The sequence below is a fragment of the Pinus tabuliformis genome, chromosome 1_1, assembly GCF_031772625.1.
Source record: "Pinus tabuliformis cultivar Carrire ecotype Pingquan chromosome 1_1, CPIR1, whole genome shotgun sequence".
NCBI classification, from domain to species: Eukaryota; Viridiplantae; Streptophyta; class Pinopsida; order Pinales; family Pinaceae; genus Pinus; species Pinus tabuliformis.
Genome location: NC_142297.1, coordinates 874,151,293 through 874,163,899, shown reverse-complemented (window position 1 = coordinate 874,163,899; position 12,607 = coordinate 874,151,293). Strand labels below are relative to the sequence as shown.

General features: G+C 38.5%; 1 long non-coding RNA gene across 1 annotated transcript; it reads right to left on the bottom strand.

Moving 5' to 3' along the window:
• Positions 1–334: 334 nt before the first annotated feature.
• Positions 335–8,562, bottom strand: LOC149217102 (uncharacterized). Its single transcript, XR_016251234.1, has 2 exons — positions 8,033–8,562; positions 335–570 (listed from the first exon to the last, which is right to left on the bottom strand). It is a non-coding gene; the product is annotated as an uncharacterized LOC149217102 (long non-coding RNA).
• Between the last annotated feature and the right edge of the window lie 4,045 nt (positions 8,563–12,607).

Below are 12,607 nucleotides of genomic sequence, written 5' to 3'. Positions count from 1 at the left end.
GTTTAATTAAAAATATAATAAAACATCAATAATCTTACTCTGTTCACACTAAGGAAAAACGGTAAAATTATTTTACTCTTATATAAACATTATATAGAGCAATTAAATATGTCGATTTGCAAACATTTTATTCAAATTTTACTTCAAAAAATTTGATCCTTCTGAACTTTTGCTAGATTGATGATTAAAATGAATCTATACTAATATAACTTCAAAAATAACCCACTCATATCACTAACATAACCATTAACATGGTTTTCAAAGCTAGTGGCACATGCCTTTATTTTTCCACAAATATTAGAGTTTGTCACATGCAGAATTAGGGGCTTCGTAATAAAAAAATTGTTTTAGATTCCATATCAACGAACAAACATGATTTATATAAATGATTCAGTCATCCGTTTATCAGGCTGAAGAAACATTCAATGGAAGAGCATTTGATGTGCGGTCCTAATTGGCAAGATTGCGCCTACTAGTTCCTGCTGAGGGCCTCCTGGAATACCCATACCTAGATGAAGATCAAGATTTTGTGCCAGGAATTTCCCGAGATAAACTTTTCCTGCAACTTATCTTGGATGCAAACACCGAATCAATGCGACCAGTAAACATTCACAGCAAATAGATTTCATTCATCGAAACGGCAGAGACAAAAAGATCGTCAGGGGCATACTCGTGATCAGTTGAAAAAATAGGTCATCTAACTAGTAACATTAAACATAGTGATTGAGTAGCGTTTTATGTTCCTGATTCGCATTTAATTAAAGGATAAGAAAGGTTCCATGGGTGCAGCCATTCTCATTTTCATTAAGTAATTGTGTACTTTGTTTTAGAACCACTAAATTCCTGTACATTGAAAAACAAAATATCGAATATGACGATTGAGTTGGGTTTTATGCCTTGGGCTTTAAAATTTCAAATGGATTACTATTTTCTTTCAAACGTGTATATACTTAACCTCTTCTACAGCCGACAGCCGACAAATTAGCAAAAATTAACAAAGAGAGAATACTAAACATGGTACTGTGCATTACACTTTTAGCAACCATATGCCTCTACCGAATAGTTTGGTTTACAGACAGGACAGTGCATTTGTGCCTAAGCATTTGCTCAATGTAGGTTTTGCTTATATTTTGGAGCATTTAGAAACATTCATCTAAACATAAATTTTTAGAATTCTTTGTTCTGAATTTTTGGTTGTTTTGTTTATGTTTTGATAGTGGAAGCAGAATAAAGCAAAGAGAATTAGGTCTCCAATGAAAGCATCTTGCTTAGGGTAGAGGCGAAGATGTCCGTCACCTTTCGTCAAATCAAAAAGTCGTTCAAGGTGGGCCCTGAGTGGAAGGATGGGGTGGAAGGTGAGGGTCAAACCGGAGAGAGAAGGAAAGAAGTGCATGATCAGCAAGGGGGATGGGGGAGCAAGGGGGATGGGGGAGACCTAGAGATGACAAATAATAGAGAGCGAGTTTTGGCTAGTGAGGACATAATCAACTACACTCGCACCCCTGCCATATGGCCGGCATGTGAAAAAAACAGGAGTCTTGGAAACAAGGGAAACCATTTAAAATCAACAACTCATAGGATTCACCCAAGTGCAATAGATGCTCACCATAAACTGTAGTAGGCCCCAAAGCATAATCTGATATCCGGTAAAGCCCTACTGAATCTAGCTCTATCCCTTTGGTACAAAACACATCCTCTAATTGATCGTGGAGAGGGATCTAGAGATCTCTAGTACGAGCATTGAAGTCACCTAGGAGGATGACTTCCCCATCAACAAAGTACTAGGTGATGCCGATGTACAAGTCTATAAAGGGGTCCCCATTTGAGCTATTATGGATGAAAAATGGTGAAGACGCTAGGGGAAAGTAACAAACTGCAATGTAGATGTCCCTCGGAGGAGAGACTCCGACGCTAATCTGAATCCACATAAACCTGGCAAACTCATCTTCGGCTACCAAAGATACCCTCTTCCGGAGTGAGTCACTAGTCAAACAAGCAACTCCATCCGATCCTTAGACCCCTCCCGAGTTCCTCTTCTCTTGCTTGCAAACTGAGAACCAATGGTAACCTGCAATATTTGGGAGAGGTCAAACAAGGCTCGCATGAGTCTCGGTCACAAAGAGGATGCTCACTGATTCGAGATTGTCATACAAGAGTCCTAATGATGACCAGAAAAATCCATTACCTTTCCAAAAGCGGACAAAAATACCTATGCCTTGTCGTCTCCCCAAGCGGGCCCGTCATTTGGAACCTCCAGTTTGGGTTCCCATCCAAATGGGAATGAGTCCTGAATGATTGCTCGAAGATTCCTGATAACTGCCCATTTCCCTGTCTGTCGTGCTGCCATAACCTATTCTCTAGATCGTTTAAGTTCCATAACCTGTGCTTGGGTGAGGTCCTGTCCAAGAAAATCCTGTTGGGAAGAGAAATAACTTCCTCTTAGCCACGAGGACGCATAGTCGGTCAGATCCAATGCGGAACCTGAGGAAGAGAGTAGAGTTGTAGCCCAGCAAGGCTCTGTCTAGAGCCATATAGGGGAGGCTAAGGGTATCTCGAAGGAACTTAGCCCTCACTTCCATAGGATTTGGAGAGGGGTGAGGTAAGGGGTGACCTCTCACCTTGAAATTCAATTCTCTTGCTTGTATAGTGCGTTCTTCCACAAGTTTTGCTTGCACCACCTCCTTAACTGCTGCGAGAGGGGTAGGATTTTTATCCTTCCCCCAAACAACCTGTGCCCAAGAATTGATGTGTCCTAGCCTTGTTTGAAGGTGGCCTGTTGGGATCGAATTTCTTCCTGCTTGCTTTTAAGGTTGAGAATTTCTGCATGCAATGCATCATTTGGAGGATGGAGAATTTCCTGCTCTTTGCCTTCATGTAATATCTTCTTAAGGAATAAATTATCTCCTTCCACCTCCGAAACTCTGGCAGAGAGGAAGTGTATTTATAAACAGAGCTTGTTGTTTTCAGTTTCTACTATCTAGAAATTCCATTTTCCACAGCATTTAGTTTATTTAATTTACTTGGACAGTCCAGAAAAAGAAATCTAACTCCATGGTTCTATTGACTCCATGGACTCCATGGACCCCTTGACCCTCTAACACGATTTCTGCGAGTTCAGGGGAAGTCTAGGGCTCTAACAAGATTTCAAAGATTTGATTGACGTACATGTCTAAGTCCATCAGAGGTCCTGTAACAAGCTCGACACTTGTCTCACTGCGTGCCCACTCCCTTGAACCCCGGAACGCAGTTGCTCGCTTGGCTGCCTCACTCGTTGCTTCTCTGAGCCAATCTCGAAGACGATTGCTCACGTTGAAAGCTCTGATCTCTGTCCCACTGGAGAACAAGCATGCATGCATGGATACTCTTGGAACAATGATCCTAGTAGATCTATGACTACCCGCAGTTGCTTCACCTCTGCCCAAATCCACCGAATCCACGAGCCAAATCGGATTGCTCAAGCTAAAAGGTCCGATCTCCGTCCATTAGAGAACAAGCATGCATGCAAGGAAAACTCGATGGCAGAGAGAATTAATTAACAGTTACCTGGAGAACGACAAAGGACTCGAACGCAGAGAAGACGAATCATTAACCATTCATATTTAGAGCGTTGATTTGAACATGCACTGCATTCGCACCAACAACATAGTCTATTGTTGCAGAAACCGTGTCAGGAACTCCCCAAACCACATTTGATCCCACTGAATAAAAAACACGAAGAATGCGAGACATAAAATAGCTCCGCCTTCCCACCAAAGAAAGAATCACAGAGCTCAGATCTCATTTAAGTCGGAGAGAGTAGTGCTCAAAAATTCACTGTAGTGTTGAATCAGATAGAGTCCTGCTCAGCCAAACATCAGATCGACACCATTTCTCCCCTTCATTTTGACAGAGTCGCGAGCTTCTGGATTGAAGGAAAAAGAACAGGAACTATACGACTTGTCTTCTCCCACGCTCAGGTTTTGGCCGTAACCAGATTCTCAGGTCACTGTCTTCTTTGCGCTGAATTTTCAGTTCCTCACTTCAGTTTGTGACTAACGTTTAATCTAGGATCAACAAAGGATATGGATCTTTAGCCTTTCTGGAGAGACAGTGCTTTCGACTTTGCTTCTAGGATATCTTGTCCAAAATGAGCTTCATGGACACCTTGATCTGCCCCACTGTTCTATATGGCTCAGAGATTTGGGGATCGTCTTTACTTGAGTCAGATTGGGCTTCAATTGAGAGAGTCCAGATTCTTCTTCTCCACCGCATCATTAGATGCAAACATACAGTACCTCAACACATCATCCTTGCAGAGTTTGCAGCTCAGCCCTTTCGGCTTGAGACGGTCTTCATATTGGTTTCATTCTTGCATCGTGTTTGGGGCTTCGCAGACTCGATAAAGAGTAGGGACTGATATTCTTACTTGGCATATTGCTCTTCTGAGACTATTGCCCGTTCTACTTCCTCGGGTTGGACCAAATGTTGGTTTACAGGAGTTTCAGATCTCTTAAAGTCAGTAGGCATTTAGTTGGATCAACTCCCCCTTTTTCGAAATTCCTTAGATGCTCTTGGTCACCTTTTACCTACTAGACAAGAGTTGGACAAGATCATCAAGGAGGACATCTACATGCAGTTTGTCCAAGTCACCTGGGTCAAAACCCTGTGGGGGGTTGTGCCCAAAGATGGCCTTCTACACTGAGCACTTCTTGGAGTTGAGAGACGGGCTCATTGTTTGACCCCAGTATACATTTCGCCACTGGATGCATGCTGTTTGCATTCCTCTAGGCCAGTTCATAGCAGGTTCTCATAGATTTCGGGTAGAGACGGACCACCAGATTGATAGATCAAACAGAGTCTGCCAGGCATGTCATTTACAGGAAATGGAGACTGAGGTGCACTTCATTTTGGGATGCCCTGTCGACTATGAGATCAAAGGAAGGTTTGATTGCTTATTCAGAGATTCTAAGATCCTCGCCGACTTTTTCAAGTACCCGATCAGAGATGTTTGGCCCTATATATGCAAAAAGATTTTAAGTTCCGAGCGCATATTCTTCAACCTCCCATTAGACCAGGCCCTGCACAGAGGATCACAACATTTTTCAGGGTACTACCTTTGGACAAGGGCACCAAGAGACGATTCTCTAGATCAGTCAGGATCCGTGGAACCTCACCCCGCCACACAAGATCTCAGCAGCAGATCCGTCCCTGGAAGATGGACTAGGTCCTCCAGACCTCAACAACGTGTGAACTCCCCCAGGCAACAATTTAGTGGACAGTTTGCACTTTCCACCGGCGCTTCATTGGGCCAACAAATGTTGTTGAGTTTCCTTCAGTGTTTTTCATTCGGCCTCGGATGTTAGGAAAGATGAGTCTGATCTTCAGAGCCATTAGCTCCTAAATCTTCTCTGCAAAGGCATTTCACGCATTGTATCTTTTATAAGAGACCGTTTGGTTCTTTTGCATTATATGGACATCATTGTACTCAACAGTCCCTTTGACCTATTTTGTAATCAATAATTAGATATAATTAAAATTATCTTATCTTAAACATTAACAATGGTAACATATATATTATTTAAAATTCCATAGGAATACATCAAGATTTCATTATTTTCTGTTTTTTTTGTTGCGTTTGTAATGCTTAAATGGAGGCATGTGAGGTGATATACCTGATACTGAGGATTAAGGCAATTCCGGTCTAGTTGCAGAGCACACAGGGTGGCCGTGCTGTCAAATTGATGAGAATACCGACGGCCATAAAGAAACCCGAGAGGGTTAGACTGGGTGCAAGTGTAGGAGGGCAATCATTTCTAAAAATCATGGTGTCTCCAATGTAGACGTCATCACTGCATTAATCCTGAGATGAGAGATTTGGTATGGTTTCCCAAGTCCCTGGACACGCCAAGTGTTGGCTGGGGTGTGATCTTATCTTCTGTAGGAAGTTACAAAGCCACAATCTTCAGGAACTATGTTAGAAACGCAGAAAATCATAGAGACGGAAAATCCTTTTGATGGATAAAGCAAGGCTGAGCATCGCATGTTTGAGACAGTTTTAAGTCAGAACAGTGATCTTCCAACCAGTTGTGGGCCAGTAATGAAGATTATGGTGATAACCACAAGTTTATTAATATGATTATCAATTTTTTATTGGGGAGATGTTTAAAAGTTTGTTTGTTTTTTTTTTTAATTTCAGATTTATTTTGTATAGAATTTTGTAAGATTTATTTAAATTACAAGTTTTACGATTGAACATTTTATCATCAAAGTGTCTCAAAAATTTTACGATTGAACATTTTACCATCAAAGTGTCTCAAAAATTTTAATTTTTTTTAAAAAATGCTGAATCTATATAAAATAAAAACTAATTTAAACGACACAAAACAAAATTTCCCACCATTTTTTTCTTAACTAAAAACTCCAAACAAAAAAATTCTAACTTATAAACAACTCCATCCGGAAACATGTCCCATGACAGCACAGCTTCGAATGAGAGGTTGGAAAATCGGTTGGAGATCCGGCAAAGATTCAGTTCGAGAATCAGTTTGAGCTCTAGCTCGAGATCCCGTTCGTGAACTTAGCTGAGCGTCAAACGTCACGTTAATTTGTTAATTTTTTTTAATGGCAGAAAAAGCGTAATATTATTTATATAAAAGATATAAAAGAGTCTGCATAGTATAAAATAGACAGATATACATATTTTGCTTCAGAAAAACAACAGGTCGATAAAAACTAGAAAGACATAGACTCCGATATATCAATAGATGATAGATCGGCATATTTCGGATATGTTCAAGAACAAAATAGATCATAGATCAGCATATATCGGATATGTTCAAGAACAAAAAAATTAGATCGGAGGAACCATATCATCCTTCACCAAGATAATTGAGATAAACTTAAACCGACTACCATATCCAAGAAAAGATCAACGGGAAAAAAAGACATGTACATAATACCCAAAGAAAAAAAGGACATGTACATAATACCCAAAAATCTCATAGCATATGAAGTATAAAACCTTTCGACTGTGGAAGGAACAGCATATATAAAAACACAAATAATACATAATTTGTTCATTTATGATCGCGTGATCGGAGTAAACGTATATAAAAACACAAATAATACATAATTTGTTCATTTATGATCGCGTGATCGGAGTAAACGCAGTAAATACAGAGTGCAGAGACCTGTCGTATTCTTATATGTTCTGGACAGACGATGATAGTCATAAACACCTTAATTATATATCATTATTAAAAAGAAAGAAATTAATTATCAGAGCGAGAAATTAATCCGTAATTTTCTTGAAAATGATAAGACAACCAAAATCAAAATCAATCAATGGAATCGAGTACAATGCACTATTCATATCAATCGGGTACAGCCCCCGGAAGAAACTCTCTGTACCTACAGAATAATCGTAGATCGTATGGTTTTTTCCCAACAATCGTAGCCTCTGCTCTTGGTCGGAATTGGAATCTAAATCCTGCTCTGCGGAATTGGAATCCAAATCCTCCTCTGCGAAAAAGTAGCAGGAAGGTTGTATGGAATTGGAATCCAGATCCTCCTATGCAGGAGTAAGAAGAAGTAACAGAAGGTTGTTATGCACAAAAATTTGTGACAAACAGGGCTTTGGTCCAGCCGTTCCTCACGAGGCCATCTGTTTGGGATAATAATAACTAGCCATACCCAACTCTTTTTCCCTCGTCTGGAACCCTAGAACAGAAGCCCCCATCTGTTTGGTATAATGATAACTGGCCATTCCCAACTCTTTCTCCCTCATCTGAAACCCTAGAGCAAAAACCCCATTTACAAAAAACTTGAAACAAAACAATAAACATAAGAATACATTACATTGTATTTGAATGAATGGATGAGGAGAATAAGACTGCACAATGGGCAGCACTGTGCCTGCAGGGTTTCCAAGTAACAATTTGATTTGCACATCAATTTTGGCAAAAAGAAACTCCCTCTTGGATGGAAACCCAGAACCCATCATAAGGAAAAATAAGATTAACTAGAAGTAACTGATAGAGAGAGAGGATCATGCCTGGTACAATAACGGTTAATGAAGATCAAATGAGAGCAGATCAAGGCAGTAGGAACACATATAGCAGTAAAAGTGCAAGAAGGAAAAGATATAGCTGTGAAAGTTCTCTCATTGTTTTATGAACAACTCTTACAGCCATATCTTTTGCTTCTTGCAGTTTACACATGAACACCGATCCACAGATCCCTTAATGCCCAAACTTCCGATTAAACGTCCTTTCCTTGGCTTCTGATATCCTGTCACAACTCTTCCCTTTAGGCGATCAAGAATGCCATCCTTCCATTCTTCCCTTTAGGCGATCAAGAATGCCATATTTCAAACCCTCGCTGCTTCTCAAATTGAAACCCAGATCTAAAGAATTAAGCCCAGAGACGGTGAAAGTCATCCCCGCGGTTCATCGCATTCCGAGTAAGTGGGGAAGGTGAGCTGTCGTTGTCGCCCCTGCTCCATATCTTGCGTCGATTGGGACGTGAATGACATGGAGTGGGTAAGACAAAGTTTGATGAAATTTAGTTATTTAAAATGACAGGTCCGACCATGAAAATATGCAATTTGGCAAATTTGAGAAGACCCAGTTTAGCCATGGAAAATGACAGTTTTGGTAATGAAAATGTATAATTTCACAAAATTTGAGATGGTAAATGAATTTCTTGTTATCTTTTTAATCAGAGTAATAATTTTTTAAATTTATTTGTAGCAAGGATTCGTTGAGGTAGCGACCTCACTCGGTGGAATATCGACAGAATGGTTAGTTGTATCTTATAGGTGTGGGTAGGAGTGTTTTGGGTGTATGCATTAGGCATATCGTGACAAAGGGATTTGCACATTTATGTATGTAGGTTCGGATGGACTCAACCTTTGGTACCTCCTCTTGGGTAACGTAGAGATGGTTTGGCTCAATTCATTGGCAATTTTGAGTGAAGGAGTTGCATGTTCGCTTAATGGTTTAGTGGATGAAGAAGTTATATATATATATATATGAACTTATACTTATTCAATTTACTCAACTTATTTTGATAAGAAAGAATAAGTCATCCAATTGTGTTTAACTCGCATAATGTAGAAGTTCTTATTCATCCTTGTGATCTCTATCAAATTATTATTTAAACATGACAATAATTTGATGGAGATCACAAAGATGAATAAAAACTTCTACATTGTGCGAGTTAGTCACAATTGGATGACTTGTTCCTTCTTATTGAGGCAAGTTGAGTAAGGATAAGTTGCATGAGTTGGTGTGAGACAAAGATAATCATCTTGGGTGGATTTTGATAAGAGGAGTTCTATAAGAGCTCACTAAAGGAGTTGGGTTGTTCTTGATGTACCTATTCTTAGGCACAATAATGTAAAAAAATCTTTGAAATGCAACAACAAGAAATATTTCTTCTATCTGATAAATTAATTATGCAATTTATTTGTTTATGACAAAATAACAAAATATTAAAACTGTAATTTCTTCACCAAAAATAAATACCGCAGAAGCAAAAATAAGAACTGAGAAATATTAGCTCACACAAATAAAATTGACATCGTTATTTTTGGATTTCGATAAGAGGAGTTCTATAAGAGCTCACCAAAGGAGTTGGTTTGTTCTTGATGTACCTATCTTGGGCAAGACAATGTGAAAACTTCCTTGAAATGCAACAACCAGAAATATTTATTCTAACTGATAAATTAATTATGCAATTTATTTGTTTATGTCAAAATAACGAAATATTCAAACTGCAATTTCTTCACTAAAAATAAATACCATAAAAGCAAAAAATAAGAACTAAGAAATACTAGCACACAAATAAAATTGACACCGTTATTTTTGGAAAATTGTCCTCAAAAAATCAAGTGTGGGAAAACTAGTGCAACAATGAGCATTTTATTATTATGCAACAATACAATAAAATGTCGTCAAACTGACGATTCTACCCAAGAGAAATATTGACAAAAATATACTCAAGGGATTTACCATCTCTCTGAACAATCCTAGCACCCCACTGCCTTTGAAAAGCAAGTTGTCCACCCTGCTTTGCGCAGACCTTGTGTCACCCTAGCGCAGACCTCCCACGCTCAACCCAAAACTCCTGTAAATCAAGTCGTCCTGTCTATCGCTGACTGGGTAACTGTGTCTCAGACACTCTGGAAAACTTCCCTGGCCTCTAGAGCTGAAAATGAGCTTTCCCTCAGCCAACTCAAACTGCTCAATTGAGGCTTCGTGTTGCCCCTATGCAACCTCCTGGAAAATAATTTCAGCCTTTTCTTTCCGACTCTCCGAAATTGGAATTGTTAGGTCCCTATAATACTAGTGTAACCCCCTTATTGTTATTGTTGTGCCCATGTAACCCTCGTATTGTTATTTTCGTGCCCCATAGAAGCCTACTATTGTTATTGTTGTGCCCTTACATTATTATTGTTATGTAAGCTCTGATTGTATTGTGACCCTTTAAACTCTTATTTATACAAAAGAGGTCCTGTCATTTGTATCATGCAATAATTGTTCATTTATTTAAAGTAAAGGAGGTTTCCCCCTCGAAGAGGATAATTTTTAAGTCGTTGTTTTATTTATTTGTGAGTTGGTTGCATAACATTTGATATCAGGGCTTTCGATTCTAGGATTTCACTACTTCAAATAGGTCATCATGAAATTTTCGCTATAACTTTTTTTCTACGAAGATTCAGAAGCTGAAATTGCAACCACGTGGAGCCGAAATCTTGTTGAACTGTGTACCAGAATTTCAGATCTTGGTTCCCTATATTTTCTGAGATATTGTACAAAAAAGTTAGGGTTTTTCATGCTCCAGAATTTAGTCTCAAACAAGCGACCTAGGTAAAATCGTCATAACTTTCGTTTCAGGGATCAGATTTGCATTCTGTAAAAAGTGGTTGAAAGAGAACGAATTGTACTTTCTTCTATAGCAATTTCAGGGCCGAATATTGAAATAGTAACATGTGCATTCCATACAACTTCTCTCTATGAAACTAGTCCATAATCAAGTCATCGTGGGATATCTGACATAACTATATATTGAAGAATCCAATATTGGTCTAACTTGTGGCATTAGAAAGAAGATTCATAGGGATACCACAGGACTGAATTTCAGACCTTGGAAATCCAAAATTACAAAGATACAACAATTACAATATTGAGCTCCAAAAACGAAAGAAAAAGGAATTTTGTTTGAAAATCAATTTGAAGTGATTCAAATGGCACATTGAAGCATATATATATATATATATATATATATATATATATATATATTTGGTTATAAAATGCCTCCAAAACAAAAGAATTCTACACCCATTAAGCCCTCAGAAATCTCTACTATGACACATGAAGAGGAAGAATTGCAACATGATATATCAAAATTATGGGACCAAGTGCAACAAATTTCGCTCTCACAAAGAGAAACCAAAGATGACATGGATGGTTTAAAAGAAGACATGGAAGGTTTGAAGGATGACATGGAAGCTAAGATGGATGGTTTGAAAGTTGGCATGGAAGGTTTAAAAGAAGGTTTGACAAAGTTGTTGCAAGAAAGACTTCCCAGTGGTGACAAGGTAATCCATGAAAATCATGATGGGGACAAAAGGAATATGAATTATGATTTTAGCGACTTCAATGTGGGGTTTAAGAACCACCACATTCCAAAGATAGATATGAGGAAGTTTGATGGCAAGGATCTGGTAACATGGATACTTGAAACATCAACTATCAAGCATTGACGATGTGATTTATCTGAAAGCAAGCTTCAAACATAAATATGGATCACAAAAGTCAGAGATCAAACATAGATATTACAGATGGAGCAATATTTTGATCTACAGGAAGTGCAACCCTCACAAAAGGTACATATTTCATCTTTATATTTAGAACCCAACCAGTTTGTATAGTAAAGATGACTTTGCTCTCGTAAACCACTTGTCACCTGGTCAATTTTTATGGAGGAAATGATAACACATTATGAAGATACAAAGAGCAACACTTATTTTAGCCAGTGGATAAATCTCAAACAAAAGGGTTCAATGGTGAAGCACATTAAAGACTTCCAAAAATTGAGTATTAGAGTAAACGATATTCTAGAGGAGCATAGGATTGATGTCTTCATAGGGACTTTAAAAGATAACACCCAACATGAGTTTCACCTTTGGGAACTTGATTCATTGGAGAAGGCATTAAAGGTGGAAAGAAAATTTGAAAGCAAAATTATGGCAACTAGAAAGTCTACCACTCACAACTATAAAGATGGAAGTTCTATTTCTCTTATTATTCCACAACCTACAAGGTTGACACCACAACAAATGGAGGAAAAAAGAGCAAAAGGAATGTGTTACAGTTGTGATAGAAAATACACTAAAGGTCATAAGTGTGACGAGAAGAAATTATTCTACATAGATTGTGAAGAGGAGGAAGAAAAGGATCAAGAAACATCAAAAGAGGAGGATATACACTAGGAACCAACTCCCGAGTAAGAAGAAATGAATCCGACCATATCATGTAATGCATTGGCATGAATTACCACTCTTCAAAATCTTAAGATAGAAGGATATATCAAGAAGAAAAAAGTAATAGTGTTGATTGATTCA